This window comes from Ochlerotatus camptorhynchus, unplaced genomic scaffold, assembly GCF_037179485.1.
Source record: "Ochlerotatus camptorhynchus isolate MF236.1 unplaced genomic scaffold, CSIRO-AGI_Acam_v1.1 ptg000177l, whole genome shotgun sequence".
Taxonomy (NCBI): Eukaryota; Metazoa; Arthropoda; class Insecta; order Diptera; family Culicidae; genus Ochlerotatus; species Ochlerotatus camptorhynchus.
The window spans coordinates 2,110,542-2,125,298 of NW_027040667.1; the positions used below are offsets into that span (position 1 = coordinate 2,110,542).

Consider the following 14,757-nt stretch of genomic DNA (forward strand, 5'->3'; position numbering starts at 1 on the left):
ACCGTCGTCTCTCTCACACAACACGAGCGGCAGAATAACATTCGAGCTAAAAGAAAATTATCAAAATAGCTATCATATGACATGTGTGATTTCGTTGTAATTCCTCAATTTGGTGTAAATCAAACCATTTCTGATCAGAAATATTATTACTAGGACATCATTGCTTGCTATTTTCAGAATTCACACAAGCACACCATCAGCAGCTCTTATTATGAGAAAAACTAAAATACATACATTCGTGACGGTCTTCGGCGACGGTGTCGTATGACAGAGCCTGTCATACGACATTTTAGTTTGGTACTGTACTATGATAGCTTGTTTTGCAAGTGTCGGAGGCAAAGGCAGTCAATTATCACAGAAAATGTGTCGACTACCGTGACCGCTTACAAGACTGGGTCTGGATATAGCAATGAATTGAATAGAGCAGTGCCTTCGCACTCAGCCTAAGCAGTCAATAATTTCATTCTCTGAAACCATTTTCTCGTAGTGACAGGAACCGAGGTCTGGCCAAAACAGCACGGAACAACAGTGTTTCTTCAATAAAGGCAACAATCGCTTATACAAACATTTCTTTTCATAAATATCTGGGTTGACAATGCTAGTAGAGTATTTTTCGGGAACTTTGACAACTTTTTCTGCTTACTTATCTTGAACCTTTCCTTTTCTGGTAGCCGTGTAAACTCTTGACCTGGGAGCTGCTTGAAATCCGCCTTGACGTATATTTCATCGTTCATTATAACGCAATACATCTGCGAGGGAATAATTTGGATTTCGCTTATGCGCAAGCAAAACTATGATACACTGTTCCTCTTGCTGCGATGCCATTTTGACAACTGAATGGAAAATGGAAAAACTGACTAATTTTCAGGGTTACTTCAACTCACTTGCTATAAAAAATTGTTTTTTTCTTCCGAATTATGAAAACATTAGATGTTATAATGATGATTAGTACTTGTAAGTTACAAGCAGAGGTTGTGAAGTATGTGTTTGACACATAAAACCTTTTAACTATTTTGTTTTTATTACTTCTGCGTGAAGTTAACGATTTACATAGTTGAAGATGCTAATTTCTAATAACAGACTAAAGCGGTCATTTTTATGCGATAGATGAGGAGATGAAAGTATAGAGTTTATAGTTCCGTTTAAGTACGGCAGTGTGGAAATTGTAGAGAGTAGAAAGCGAGCAAGGACAACTTTGATGAAGGTACGAATCGGGTTGATCATCTCTCTTTACCAAACTCTCCAGTTGGAGAGGGATGATGATGGGTACATCTACACCAACCCTTCAGATATATCCATTGACCAATGCACGGAATGAACAGCATGAACAAATTTAACGTTTGAGGGGTGCCGTGTGTACTAAAAATGAACACATAAATAATACTCGCGTAACATTTAAAAATGGCCTATCAACTTATGTACACAAAACTTGTGAGACATTTTTCGCGTGAACCGAAGTACGCCCATGCAAACCAACAACACCGTCGGGTAGGGTGAATTCTCCTCTTTCCGATAGTGGTTTGGTTTGCGTGGGTGTTCTTCGGCTCGTGAGAAAAGGGCCTAACAAGTTGTTTATAAAAGTTGATAGGACCTTTTCTAAAAATACGCGAGCATTACCTCATGTGTTCATTTTTAGTAAACACGGCACCGCTCAAAAGTAAATTTTTTTCGTGAGTTCATTCCGTGCATTGGTCAATATTAAACAGAAGTCTTCTTCAATTATTGGTTGAATTAGTTTAGGATAAATCTTAAAATTGATGTAATTTTACCTGATCGATATCGGAGTCCATGTCAATCGGTTGCAGTTGGCATGGATTTAGTTTTTCAAGATAACGAAACATCAGGATCTAAGAGGAAGAGGAGACAATAGGGGGACTATATTATGAACCAATTTTCTGTCAAACGCGAGCCAGCGCCTGATTTTCTTGTATTTTGACAGTCGAATGCGTCGCCCATAATATAACCAAAGTTAGAGCAATTTAATCAGGTCAATGACAAGGCCTATACTAACAGCAGCGTTTGACAGTAGGCAGCATGTCCCGGGCTCAAATCGTTTATTTTGCTGTGCTGGGATGTCATGGTATGACATGTTGCATACGCGCCTGCCACTGGGCTGAATTTAAGTGAACATCAATAATTTCCCATACTATAAACTTCAAATCATTTGCGCGATCATTAAACCTTTATCAATATTTACCACTTTTTGCACAGGCTCATATTTTGGGGTTATGAATCGAACTGAAGGGTGGCCTATCAGAAATTCATATATATATATATATATATATATATATATATATATTTTAATGAAGCACCTTAATCTACATGTTTTAGGAGAAAATAGATGATAATTTTCATCGTTAATCTAATGACCCCACTGTATGGGGCAAGATAAAACAACACACACCATATTTGTATCCTCGTAAAAAAGTAAGTTTTTCGGATCAAGACTATGGTTTATAATTTTTTCATGATGAAGACGCTTTTACGAAACTTTTAGAGCAAAAACATCCTGTCTATGTTACTTTATGAATTTTCCAATTTGCCCCGGTGTACCTTATGCTGTAATTTGTCTCATTATTAGTAAAGACATAGTTCTTTCATTTGCTTCAATTTTCACTGAAATCCGTTTAGTACAAAAAAAAAAGTTTTATCATTTTGATTTTTTTCGCCATCTGAAAAAAAAATCGCAAGGTATATAAACAGTCGAATTTTGCTCGTTTGGCTATCTTTAAGTGGGCTGCGTTTTAGTTGGGCTGTAGTCCACCTAAATTGTAGTCTATACTAGTGTGATGTATATACATCATCCAATAAGTCTCTATCACTTTAATAACTTTTCAAAAAGACAGAAACATTCTATCTAGTCAAGATGTCAAATTAAGCAAATAATTTAAAAACAAATGACATATGTTTTGCATGTGTTACTTTTCCAAGTTCCTCATTTCCTGATTGTGATAGGTGGTCACGCCATGATCCACCTTAATCTGCTGACTTACTCCTGCCTGCTGTAGGACCAAGTGACACGCCGTCCGAAGCGGTAATGAGCAGAGGCATGACAGCAGCGCTGTTTTATATCTTTTCAGGTTGAAGCAGAACGATGTACAACCAAATAGTACTCGATTATGACGACTGGGTTAGAGAAAATCGTTTCAAATGTTTTTTGTGGAAAATGAAAAAAAAATTAATTCAGCAGATTTGTAATGTAATATCCTATCGATTGGCGTATTTGGATTTTATTTTCATCTATAAATGACAAAGTTACAAGCGTTCAAAACCTAACACTATTTCACTCGTCTCTCTCTTTACTCTCGATAGTCATACACTGAGGCAAAACACATAAAAATTCCATACGCCTTTTTAATGCACCACCAACGTAGAGTGCGCCACGCGAGTTCGAGAAGAAACATTTGTTTACATCAGAATAACTATTTTTCACAACGCAAATTAAAGCATTTTTCATTCAACATCTTGCCAATTTCTATCGGTAATTGTCTTATTGTACGATTTTCCACAGATCTGAACTGATTTGTACCTTAACTATTCACACACAAGAAATCCGGAAGAGCATAACCACTAAGGCACTTTTCTAATTTTCCATTTTTCTCAACAAAAATATTCCTGAACACCAACAGGATCTTTGCAAAAACGTTACAGAATTAAATTTTTTAACTGTTTATTAAGTTCTCGAGCATCTCAGATGAATCAATTTACCAGAAAAAGTAAAAAAGTGTTCCGCTTCCTATGTCTCAAGGCAAAAATTTCTGCTCACAACACTCTTTTTGACGTTCTCCTATTCACCACCACAGGTTGAATCGATCGTTTAGTTCCCATTAAAAAGGCCTCTAAGAACCACTTATGAATTTAAGCCACAAGAAATCGATATGAATTTCATTAATTTGCCTTATGAAAAATAATGTTGACAAAAAAATTAAAAAATCGGAGCAGACTGGAATCGAACCATGGACGTTGATATTACGATATATAATTAAATGGTAAAAATGCGTATACGAGCTACCTCCCCTAATAAAAATGTTATGGTTAATTTGCTTAACGACGTGTTCGGGGTATCATCCTAACCATTTGCGGAATAGGTTAATCATTTTGATTATCATTCGTTTATGGTATTTTTTTTTATTAGCTAAAAATCATGCATTAGTCACGCTGAAATTCATATGGCTCGTTCATAAGTCGAGCCTTATGAAATTCTTAAGTTTATTTGTCTCAGAGTAGAAAGCAAGCACGTGATTGGTTGATTGTGGCCAAAAAGTTTTAACAATTTTCAATACTTTACTAATGATAAATTACTACAATCTTTATGTCAAACAAATCTTACATCAAATCTAAATCAAATGACCAAATTATGAACGTTAAAAACCTGACACTATTTCGTCACACAAATTTTTGATGTGCACTCCAGTATAGTCCACAAAGACGTAGTCCAACGTCAAAAATTCAAACTTTGAAGATATGGCGGAACATCTACACAGCAACAAATTAATTTTAATATCACATCAAAGTGGATGCACTTCAATCATGTCGAAAATATGGTGTAATATTACTTGCCAAAAAGGATAAAATTATCATTAATACAGTGCATAAACTGACATTACGCTGCTTTTACTGCATTTGTTTATTTTTGTGGCCATAAAAATTACATGAGATTTTCGACATGATTGAAGTGCATCCTCTTGAATGTAACACTAAAATTTATTTTTTTGCTGTGTACATAGTGCCCGATTGAACCCAAATTTAGCACAACATCTTTATTTGAGACAATACATAATTTTGGGATTGAGAAATTAAAGATCGCCATTTCCATTGGTTTATACGTTGTTTGACAGATTGTTTGTAGGTCCTTTTCACGTGTTGCTCTAAAATTGCAATAAGGGGCCGAACCGTTAAGTACGTCACGCATTCAGGGGTTTACACGGTAAGAAAAAGTACCCAAAATTGAGTTCCTTTCACTCATCACGTGGCTTCCGTGGGACTAGGTAAAATTAAGTTAAAGAAGAAAACTCAATTTTGAGTAATCCTGATCGTTGACCAAGTTGACAAAAAATAATAAGACGGAGCAGACTGGAACCGAACCATGGACGTTGAGATTACGGGGCCCGTGTGTTGACCACTCGTCTATCAACGCTTGTGAAAATGAAATGGTTAAAAGCGCATAAGAGCAACCAATATGAAAATAAACTTATATTTGAGGTCATTTATTATTACTCAATAGTTGAGTAAATTTTAACCAACGCCGCTTTTCTGATTCACTCAACAGCGGACCTCAAATGATAGAACCCAACGTTGAGTTTTTTTTTAACTTAATTTTGAGTATTTTTTTCTTACCGTGTAGAAATGTGTGACAAACAATTTATAAGGCAATTGGAAAAACGCGACAAAACGGAAAATGAGGGGTGGGTTGATTTTTCCTGGTTTTTGCATGATGTAATTTAATACCTCCCTTAGCTCAGTCGGTATAGACGCAGCTACAAAGCAAGACCATGTTGGAGGTGGCTGGGTTCGATTCCCGGTCCGGTCTAGGAATTTTTCGGGTTGGAAAATGTCTCGATTTTCCTAGGCATTAAAGTATGATTGTACTAGCCACGTAATAAATACTAGTGTAAAAATGGCACAGACATCGAAACCTCTCAATTAATAACTGCAACTGGAAGCGCATCTAGAGCACGCAATGAGCTTATATGCAATAAGCAATGAAGTACTTTAATGCATTCTCTTATACCTGGGATCGAATCCTTCGCTGTCTTCGAATGTAGAGATAAAATAGTGTGGGAAAATCTGAATCGATGCTACGATAATTCCGTTCTCTTTGACGTAAGTTATCCCGATCTTACATAGGTACATTCCAACTTCATAGGTGTGAATTTCGCAACAATCTCACCGACAATGACTTAGCCAAACCACACCTACTCCTCTGCATCGCCCAAGAGATTATCTCTTATCATTCCGCATACATACTTGCATCCGCTTGTTTATTTATTTATATATTCAAATTTACCTTTATCCAAGACGACAACGACGGCCAAAACTCGTGTTTCTGCACTTCAATCACGGACACTAGTATTTATTTGTATATTCATTGGAAACTGGCCTTTTGCACTTATATCGCTGATTTTTTCGAGTAGCTAAATTTGATGAACGGCCGTTCAATGATTTCGTTTCAATTTCACCACACCATACATTTTATTGAACGACAAGAACGCAGGAATCATATGATCGTTCAATCAATTGAACTACAATCGAGTGGACATGTACACTAGTTCGAGGATTTATCTTGTATAGTTTACACACTTTTCACACTTAATGCGACTTGTTTACCCCCTCTGGCTTACGATTGTAACTAATTCACTGGCGGCGCAGAAGCATTTGGTTGTTTACGTTTAAGCCTCCAATGAATTGGTATGCTTTATTATCATAGTTGCTCTTCTCGTTCACCTGATGAAGCTTCGCTATATCCATTCACTATTGTATGTATGATTGTTGTTCCGTTTCGCCTATCAAACTGCTGACTTATGGCTCTGGTGGTGCTTCGCAGACGGAGCGAGGACAATTCAATCAGTGCACGCTTTTGTGTGTCTATTCCCTGTTGGTGTATCGGAACGAATGTTTGTTATGTGATTAGCACACTGCCAATATGTGTTTGTGGAATGTTTTAAATTTGCGTCCACTACTGATCTTTGTGGAATATTATAGAGCTGCCCATCCCGCTTATGCGTTTCCTATCTACCTACGGTCGTGGCGATGGTGGTGACCTACTAACTGGCATATCATGCAAACAAACATGTGATTTCCTTCATCTTGATCGTTATCAGTTGCAATCATGATGCAGATGAGCAATGCACATCACTGTACTGCATTTGTTTATTCTTGTGGCCATAAAAATTTACATGAGTTCTGAAAATTTCTGTTAAGAACTCAATTCTGCATATTTTTTTGAAGACCTTCGGACGTCCCTGAAGTTTTGTTTCTGTTCTCTGGTAAAATACCTTTAAAGATCAACAAACTTTCTTGAAGATCTGCAAATTTCTTGGTTGTTCTACAGATTTCATTGAATTTCTATGTGTTCGCTATGAATCGTGTGTGTTCGCTGAAGTTTTAAAAATTTATCTGAAGATTTACGAATTTCTCTGAACTTGTGTAGTGAGTTTTGCAAAAGTTTTGCAAATTTTTCTAAAAACGTATGAACTTTCTGACGTTCTACAGACTTCTCTTAAGGTCTACGGACTTCTCTGAAGTTCTTCAGATCTATCTATTTCAAGCTTCCATGGGGTTCTGCAAATCTTGTGCTTTTGTACTTCGCTGCGATTTGTTTTTGGAATTGAGGTACTTTTTTGACATTTAACGAATTTTTCTGAACATCTCACATTTTTCTGAAACTGTGCAACTTTTTGGAAATTCCTACAAGTATCTTTAAAGTTCTGTAAAGTTGTCTGAAGCTCCGTAGTTCTATTCTTAAGATCTACGAAAAAAAAACCTTGAGGCTCAATCAATTTCTCGGTAGATCTGCAAACTTCTCTGAAGTTTTGAAAATTCTTCTGTAGGCTCTCGGGCTAACCTGAAGATTTTAAATTGTCCCGGAAGATCTTCTAAATTACCTTAAGTTCTCAAAATTTATCTGAAAATATTTGAGCTTCCTTGAAGTTTTAAATGTCTCTCTCAAGATCTACAAATTTCCCTGAAATCTTATAAATGCTTTTAAATAAATCGCCGAACTTCCCTGAAGTTCTGAAAATTTTACTGAAGATCCATTAAAATTTCTGAGATTCTAAAAATGTAGCAGTAAATATGCGCACTTTCTTGAAGGTCTTCAAATTTATTTGAAGATCTATGAAATGTGCGCCCCTCTTTTGCTCATAAACTGACTGCGGCTGTGGAATAGTTCTAGCGACGTTTTCATCACTACCTAAAGCCCCACGTTGCGAGAGCATTTCCAGTCGATGGTGTGTTATAATGCAATTCTTCTTTACCCAACTATTGTGTTGCTCCTCTCGTCATGACCAACTTGGTCATCTCAGAGAGAAGACAGTAGGGTGGTTGTTGCGTGCTGTACCATCCTCAGCATTGTTGACGGTTACTCCCGCCTTGAGTTGTTACATTCAAAGTGTTTTTTTTTGCCTGTAGACTTGGAGACATACTTCAAGTCTCCGCGTACATCGTACGGGTTAGGCAAAAGATGTGCGTCTATCTTTAAAAACTGTCGCATTAATGGCCCTTCGCTCATTTTCAACTTCTATTCAATTTTCATACTACCGTACTCTAACGGAACTATCCACCTACCCTCTTCTAAAGATCATTCACTAGCTAATAAATTATCATACTAAAGCTTCATGTTAGCATTTCCAACCAACTCTGATATTAAACCTGTTTATTTCACTTCATGAGAGTCACAATCAGCGATTTTTCACACACTCACTCACTCACTCACTCAGCGATCAGCAAACCGCTGATTGTGACTCATAGAAAGCAAAATTTGCAGGTTTTATGTTTCAAACGCATACTTTGTAACCTCTTCTTGTAAGTTACAAGTAAAACATGCCATCATACCATCTTTTGGTTTTATTATTCTGAACAACATTATTTTAGCTGAAATGAGTATTTGCAACCTTGGTTTCGTTCATAAGTCGAGCCTTATTAAATACTTAAATTTATTTGCCTCAGTGGGGGGCTCTGATCCAAGAGTTCCTTGATTTCTTTTGAAATGAATTTAATTGATGTCGTTTGAATGAATTTTGATCTGGAACTGGACAGTGGACTAGTGGATTCGGGGACCACATGATGGTCTTCCGGAAGACACGGATCATTCGATTTCTTTTAATATCACTTGCATTCATGATATGAGAGTGATTAGTGATTTTGATTAGGAGCTGAACTATCAACTCTGGGTCACAGGAAGTTCTCCCGGATGAACCGGAACATCCGAAAAAGTGAGTAAAGTATTGAAACGGATTCTTGTGCAACGTGATTTCTTTTAAATCACTTGTACGTACGCTACGCTATGATATAAATGTGGAAAAGCTCAGGCGTCCACCTCTTAGTTCGCCATTTAGTCCACCTAAAATATTCATAAGTATTACAAGCAATCAAGAGTTGATGAACAATCAACAAAGCATCCTATTACACTAGCAACCCCGCAATCTGATGCTATCATAATTTTCAGCAATGTCAGGAATGCTCACGAAACCCCAACATTTGCCAACTTACTTTTTTTTTCTCTGTTCGGGACCTAACACTACTGCGACCAGTAAATTGATCTATTGTAGTATATCCCGTGTCGTTAGTTTAGTGCATGTCGTATTACTCCATCACTATTGAGAAATGATGAAGTATTCGATTTTTTTTACAGTTGCCACTCTTGCATTTATCGCAAGGATCCGACTCTAATTGAAAGGTCCCGCTATTTATACCCTTCGGAGTGTTGAAACACCCTCCAAAGGCGCGCCCCTTTGTCAGTCATCCTCGGTGGACAAAGCCGAGTCTTGTCACTATCAACAAGGCATAAAAAGTAACAAGGACTAAGATGTATTCCTTGGATTACTGAAAAATCCTGTTCCCCTAGTTTGAAGTAGTTAGGACTAGGAATCGGTGGTAGATCTTGCATCCCGTAACGTACCACGAAAAGGTGATCTACCCACGTTACGGGACTTACTATTAGTTATTTAGTCACTGAGCTTCAGAATTTTAATGACCATTTATCTTGAATATTCCAGATCTTCCGGATCTTCGTGGTCCCAAGGTTCCAAATTCTGGTTATAGATTTGAATTAATGTTTAACAACTAGACGGGATTTTAAAAGAAATCACTATGCTCTTGAATTCGCTTCATCAATTCACATTTTAACGGGTGTTCCGGATCATCCGAAGGGCAATCTAGTGGCTTCTAGGGTCCACATTCCGGTCCAAGATTCAAATGTAGTCATAAATTATCATATCAAGTTATATGAAAATAAATTGCTGAGCACTAGTATAAGTTTTAGGAATTGGCGTCATTTACGGATGGTTCGAACGACAGTCTAATAGCCTTCTAGTTCTAAATTTCGGTCAAGATCCAAATTAATTTATGTATCTCAACAATTTGTGATTCCTTAAATAAAACACGGATCTTGAGCTAGATCAAAGATGATTTTATGGATCTTCCGAAGGACCATCTATTGGGTCCACGGTTATATCACAGCCCTAAATTTGTTATTATATTACTATTACAAATCTTTTTGAAGAAATCACAAAGTTCAACGATCAGTTTCAGCTCGAAATTTTACGATTAGTAACCAAATCATAGTCAAAATCATACATTTCCAACCTTGATAAAGCGTGTCCCACATCTAATTGCATCACGGAAAAAAACGCTGTAGAAAATTACCAATTGGCTATTTTCTCTTGAAAATTTGGGTAGAAGTAGTTTAGAGTGTATTGTTTACACTGTATTTTTATCGCTGTCAGTTTTTCGAAAGTTGGAAAAAATGGCGTCAACCGAAAAGTAACGTCGTGAATTGATTTTGCACAAGCACCTTGAAAATCCTCATCTCTCTCACCGGGACTTCGGAAAACAACTCGGAATCGTGTAGTCAACGATGAGTCGTGCGGTCAGAATGGATGTTTTATTAGTGATCAGGATCACAAGCGTGTCGTGAAAGCGTTTAAGCGGAATCCCAATGCTTCGGTCAGGGATGTGGCCAAAAAGTTGAATTTGTCCAAGTCTTTTGTTCAGAGAGCCAAGGACCGGGAGGGACTGCATACGAACAAAGTGCAAAAGGCTTCAAATACGGTGGGAAAGTCACGGGCCCGGAAACTGTACACCCAGATGCTGACGAAGCCTCATTGTCTCATCATGGATGATGAGACTTACGCCAAGGCGGACTCCCGGCAGCCTCCGGGGCTACTGTTCTTCACCGCCCAGCACAAGTTTGATGTTCCGGAGGAAGTAAGGAAGTAGGAACTTTCAAAGTTTGCCAAGAAATACTTGATTTGGGAAGCGTTCTGCTCATGTGGCCGTTCGTGACTACCGGGACTGTAAACGGGGAGATCTACCTCAAGGAGTGTCTACAGAAGCGTCTGATTCCTCTGTTGAAACAACACGAGGGCCCGGATCTAGCTTCGTACCACTATTGAAATGTTGTCCTGGAGTGGTACGAAGTCAACGGGGACACTTTTGTACCCAAAGACATGAACACCCCCCTGGAGCCTGATGGGGAAGAGCCTAGAAAAGGCGTAAAAACCCCATGGTCACATACATACATTTTCCTTAGAAAGGTGAAGGCTGACACACGAAGATGGGAAGACCTCCCTGACCACCGAACTCAGGTTGTCCTGGCAAGACTCAGAATAGGCCATACAAGATTTTCGCATAACTTTTCAGGGAGCGGTCCGTTCCGGAAAATTTACGAGCTCTGCCGCACCAACTGTTCAGTGGAACAGATAATCTGCCCCTGTACTCAATACGAAGGCTCACGAGAGTTGTATGGCATACCGGGTAGCATTAGGGACTCACTGAGTAACGACCCGACTAGAATCACAGCATTAATTGGCAAGAAGGAAAAGATTCCCCCTATTGTGATAACCCCTTCCGATTTCCATGCTCTTCGCACGGAAATTTTGAACTTCGTGAAACTTAAGTTTTCACTGCAAATTGGCCATCGGGGTGAATGCCGTGTATTGGCTGGAACCTTGGACGGATTCAAATGTCTTCTCAAGTATCTTACTGAGAAGCAGCATACTTTGTTTACTTACGACACCAAAACTGAACGTGTGTTCAAGGTTGTCATGAAAGGACTGTCCAGTGGTGAATACCTGGATTAGATCAAAGATGAACTGGCAAAATTACTTGGAGTTGTGCCAGTCCAAGTAATCAAAATGAAAATGAAATTCCGTCCTGGCGATTCGCGCAACGGGATTTCTAATGATTTTTATTTAGTTCACTTCAAGTCTAGTGAGCTAAACAACCTTAAGGCCTTGAAAAAAAACTAGCCTTATGCTCCATGCCCGAGTGAAGTGGGAAAACTTCAGGAAGACTGGAGGAAATTTCCAAAACCTCACCCAGTGCCGTAAGTGCCAGGGATGGGGTCACGGAACAAAAAATTGCTAAATGCATGAATTGTGGTGATTTTTCTCTTACGCTAAGGACGACTGTCCTGTGGAAGGAGATCCTAAGAAATTTAAATGTTCAAATTGTGGGGAAAACCTCAAATCCAATCACCCCTGCTTCAAATTCTTCATCTATACTTACTCCCCTCGTAGCTAACAATGTTCAGCGAGTTAATGAAGCTACCTATGCTTCTATTGCAGCTGGTAGAAATCAAATACCTAGCCAACATAATTCTAACGGAAATTTTGAAAATTTTGACGGAAGCATTACTTCTCCTAAAATGGAATTTTTACAGAAATAATTAATTGACATGATTACTGATATGTTAAAAACTAACTCCATGTTTGATGCTATTCAAACTGGAGTAAAATTTGCAAACAATATCGTCATGACTTTGAAATTCAGTAATAAATTTTAAATCATTATTTATTTTAAATTGGAATGCTCGATCTCTTAAAGATAATGAAGACGAGTTATTTAACTTTTTGAAAGTTCATAACGTGCATATTGCCCTTATAACTGAAACGTTCCTTAAACCTGACCATAAGGATAAGAGGGACGCAAATTATTTCATTTATAGAAATGATCGTCTTGATATCAGGCGGTCAAAAATCAAAAAATCGACTTTCACTAATCCTTATTTCGTTATTTTTGGTCGATAGTAAACATTTCAACTAAGAGAATCTGAAAGTTTCAAGCTTCTAGCAGTTTTAGTTTCTGAGATATCGGATGTCGAAGTCAAAAAAGAGTAAGAAAACTACAAATTTTGCCGCAAAAATACACTACCACTCAAATAAAATTTCATCCACTATTTATCATATAACTACCACATCATTATACATCGTTGGAAAGGTAATTTAATAAGCTTTCCGAAAATAAATCCATTTGATAATTTGATGGAGACAAAAAAAATTAAAAATTAAAATAGAAAAAAAAAATTGAAAATTAATGAAAATTTAACTTTATTGATCACAAACTTTCGAGTCTCGCACATTCCCAGGCTAATTCTCAGCTCTGGATGAAGTTTTGAGTGTACTCTAACAAGTACTGAAGAGTTTGCCTGCCCCAACCTGCCCCATTGGAAATATAAGCGATTTGAAAATTTTCGGTTATTATGGGAGATTTCAAATTGTACAAGAACTGGCTTGGAAACAAACTTTTTCAACAATTATTTTGCAACTTTTGGAGTTATATTCGTTTGGTATAGTCGAAATATATTGTTAAAGAACATTTTCTAATATTTCATGACTAACTTTTAAAAAGGGCTTAAGCTTTTGTACAAAAAGAAGTCATCATTATCATAAAGTTCACTGTTGGATGAACGTAAAACTACATTCGTTTATGCTTTATTCTAAAGTAAGTACCTGGGTTATGACGATTATAGAAGCATATGCGTAAGTATGTACCTACGCATATGCGCGGATGAGGTTAATTTATACCTAAGTCTGTACTTAACCTACTGTAGTGTCAATTTGAAGCCATAGTGTATTTTGTGTAGCTTTTATTTAAACTACTACAGTGTAATTCAAATTTACGGTTGAGACCAAGTGTGAGCATGGATAATAGAACCATTATTAATCTATTAGACGCAAAATTAAGCCATAGTGACAATGTTCACAGAGCCATTGAATTCATTTGTGAAAATTATAACATCTCGGTGGAAAAACGTAAACGTCTCGATTAAAAGATCCATAAAATCGTTACTAAATACATCAACAAATGGCATGAAGCTAATCGCGCGAATGAGCGATTTGAGTCGTATTTTCGGAATTGGCTTGATGGAGAATTTGGCATCGAGGAATTCATCGAACAGGAGCAATGTGTTGCCTCAACCTCGGCCTCGGGAACAAAACGTTGACGACCTTCAAAACCTTTCTTGGATTTGAGTGAAAGAGGAAAACGTCGCGTCATCGATAAAGAAGCATTTGATCAAAAATTCGATACCATCGAGAAAGCTTTGTTATTTGCAAGACGGACCGCTTATAATCGAAAGGATTTTAATTTAGTTAAAGTTATTGGGCATATTTTAAAAAACCAAAAAAGCTCTAAAACCATGCTGGCTCAACTAACTGATCAACGAGGAATGATGTCACCAGAAGAGGCTTTTAGTGTACTTATCGAGGCTGGATTGAGTAGATTTCAATACGAAGTAATACATAGTGAATCACCTTCAAGATTTCCACCTTACTGTTGCCATCATTGTTCATAGACGAATCAAACATAAAATTCTTTCTTCATTTGAAACCAAAGTTTTTGAAACTTTGGGAGTTTCTGTTGAAACAAAATTTGGACAACTTACGTTTATAGCTGCCTATTTACCATTCCAATGCGTAGGCCAGCAAAAGAATTTTTTCAAGGGTGACCTTCAGAAACTTACCCATCATAGGTCTAAATTCTTCAACGGAAAAAAACTCAGAAACTTGCTAAGAAATTCGAGAGTTCCCATAATTTCAGTTTGGGTCTTATTAGTCCTATTGAGAATCAGGTTGCTCGGGATTATCTGAATATTTTCTCTCGGGAAAATATTTTTGATGATTCCTGGGGGACTGATTTGGACGAAGTAAGATCTATAACTAAAAACTAAAAATAATATGAAAGCTCCAGGTGATGATGGAATTTTCTATATCCTCATCAAAAAACTCCCAGAGAGTACCTTGTCTTTCTTGGTAA

The 14,757-nt window shown here is 37.4% G+C and overlaps 1 protein-coding gene across 2 annotated transcripts in view; it reads right to left on the bottom strand.

The window, feature by feature from the left end:
- Lnk (SH2B adapter-like protein Lnk) overlaps positions 1–14,757 on the bottom strand; it is a 68,535-nt gene that overhangs the window by 49,344 nt on the left and 4,434 nt on the right. For both annotated transcript variants that reach the window (XM_065222754.1, XM_065222755.1), the window contains exon 2: positions 6,008–6,592. The gene's annotated coding sequence lies outside the window, so the exon portion shown is untranslated. The remainder of the gene's footprint in view (positions 1–6,007; positions 6,593–14,757) is intronic.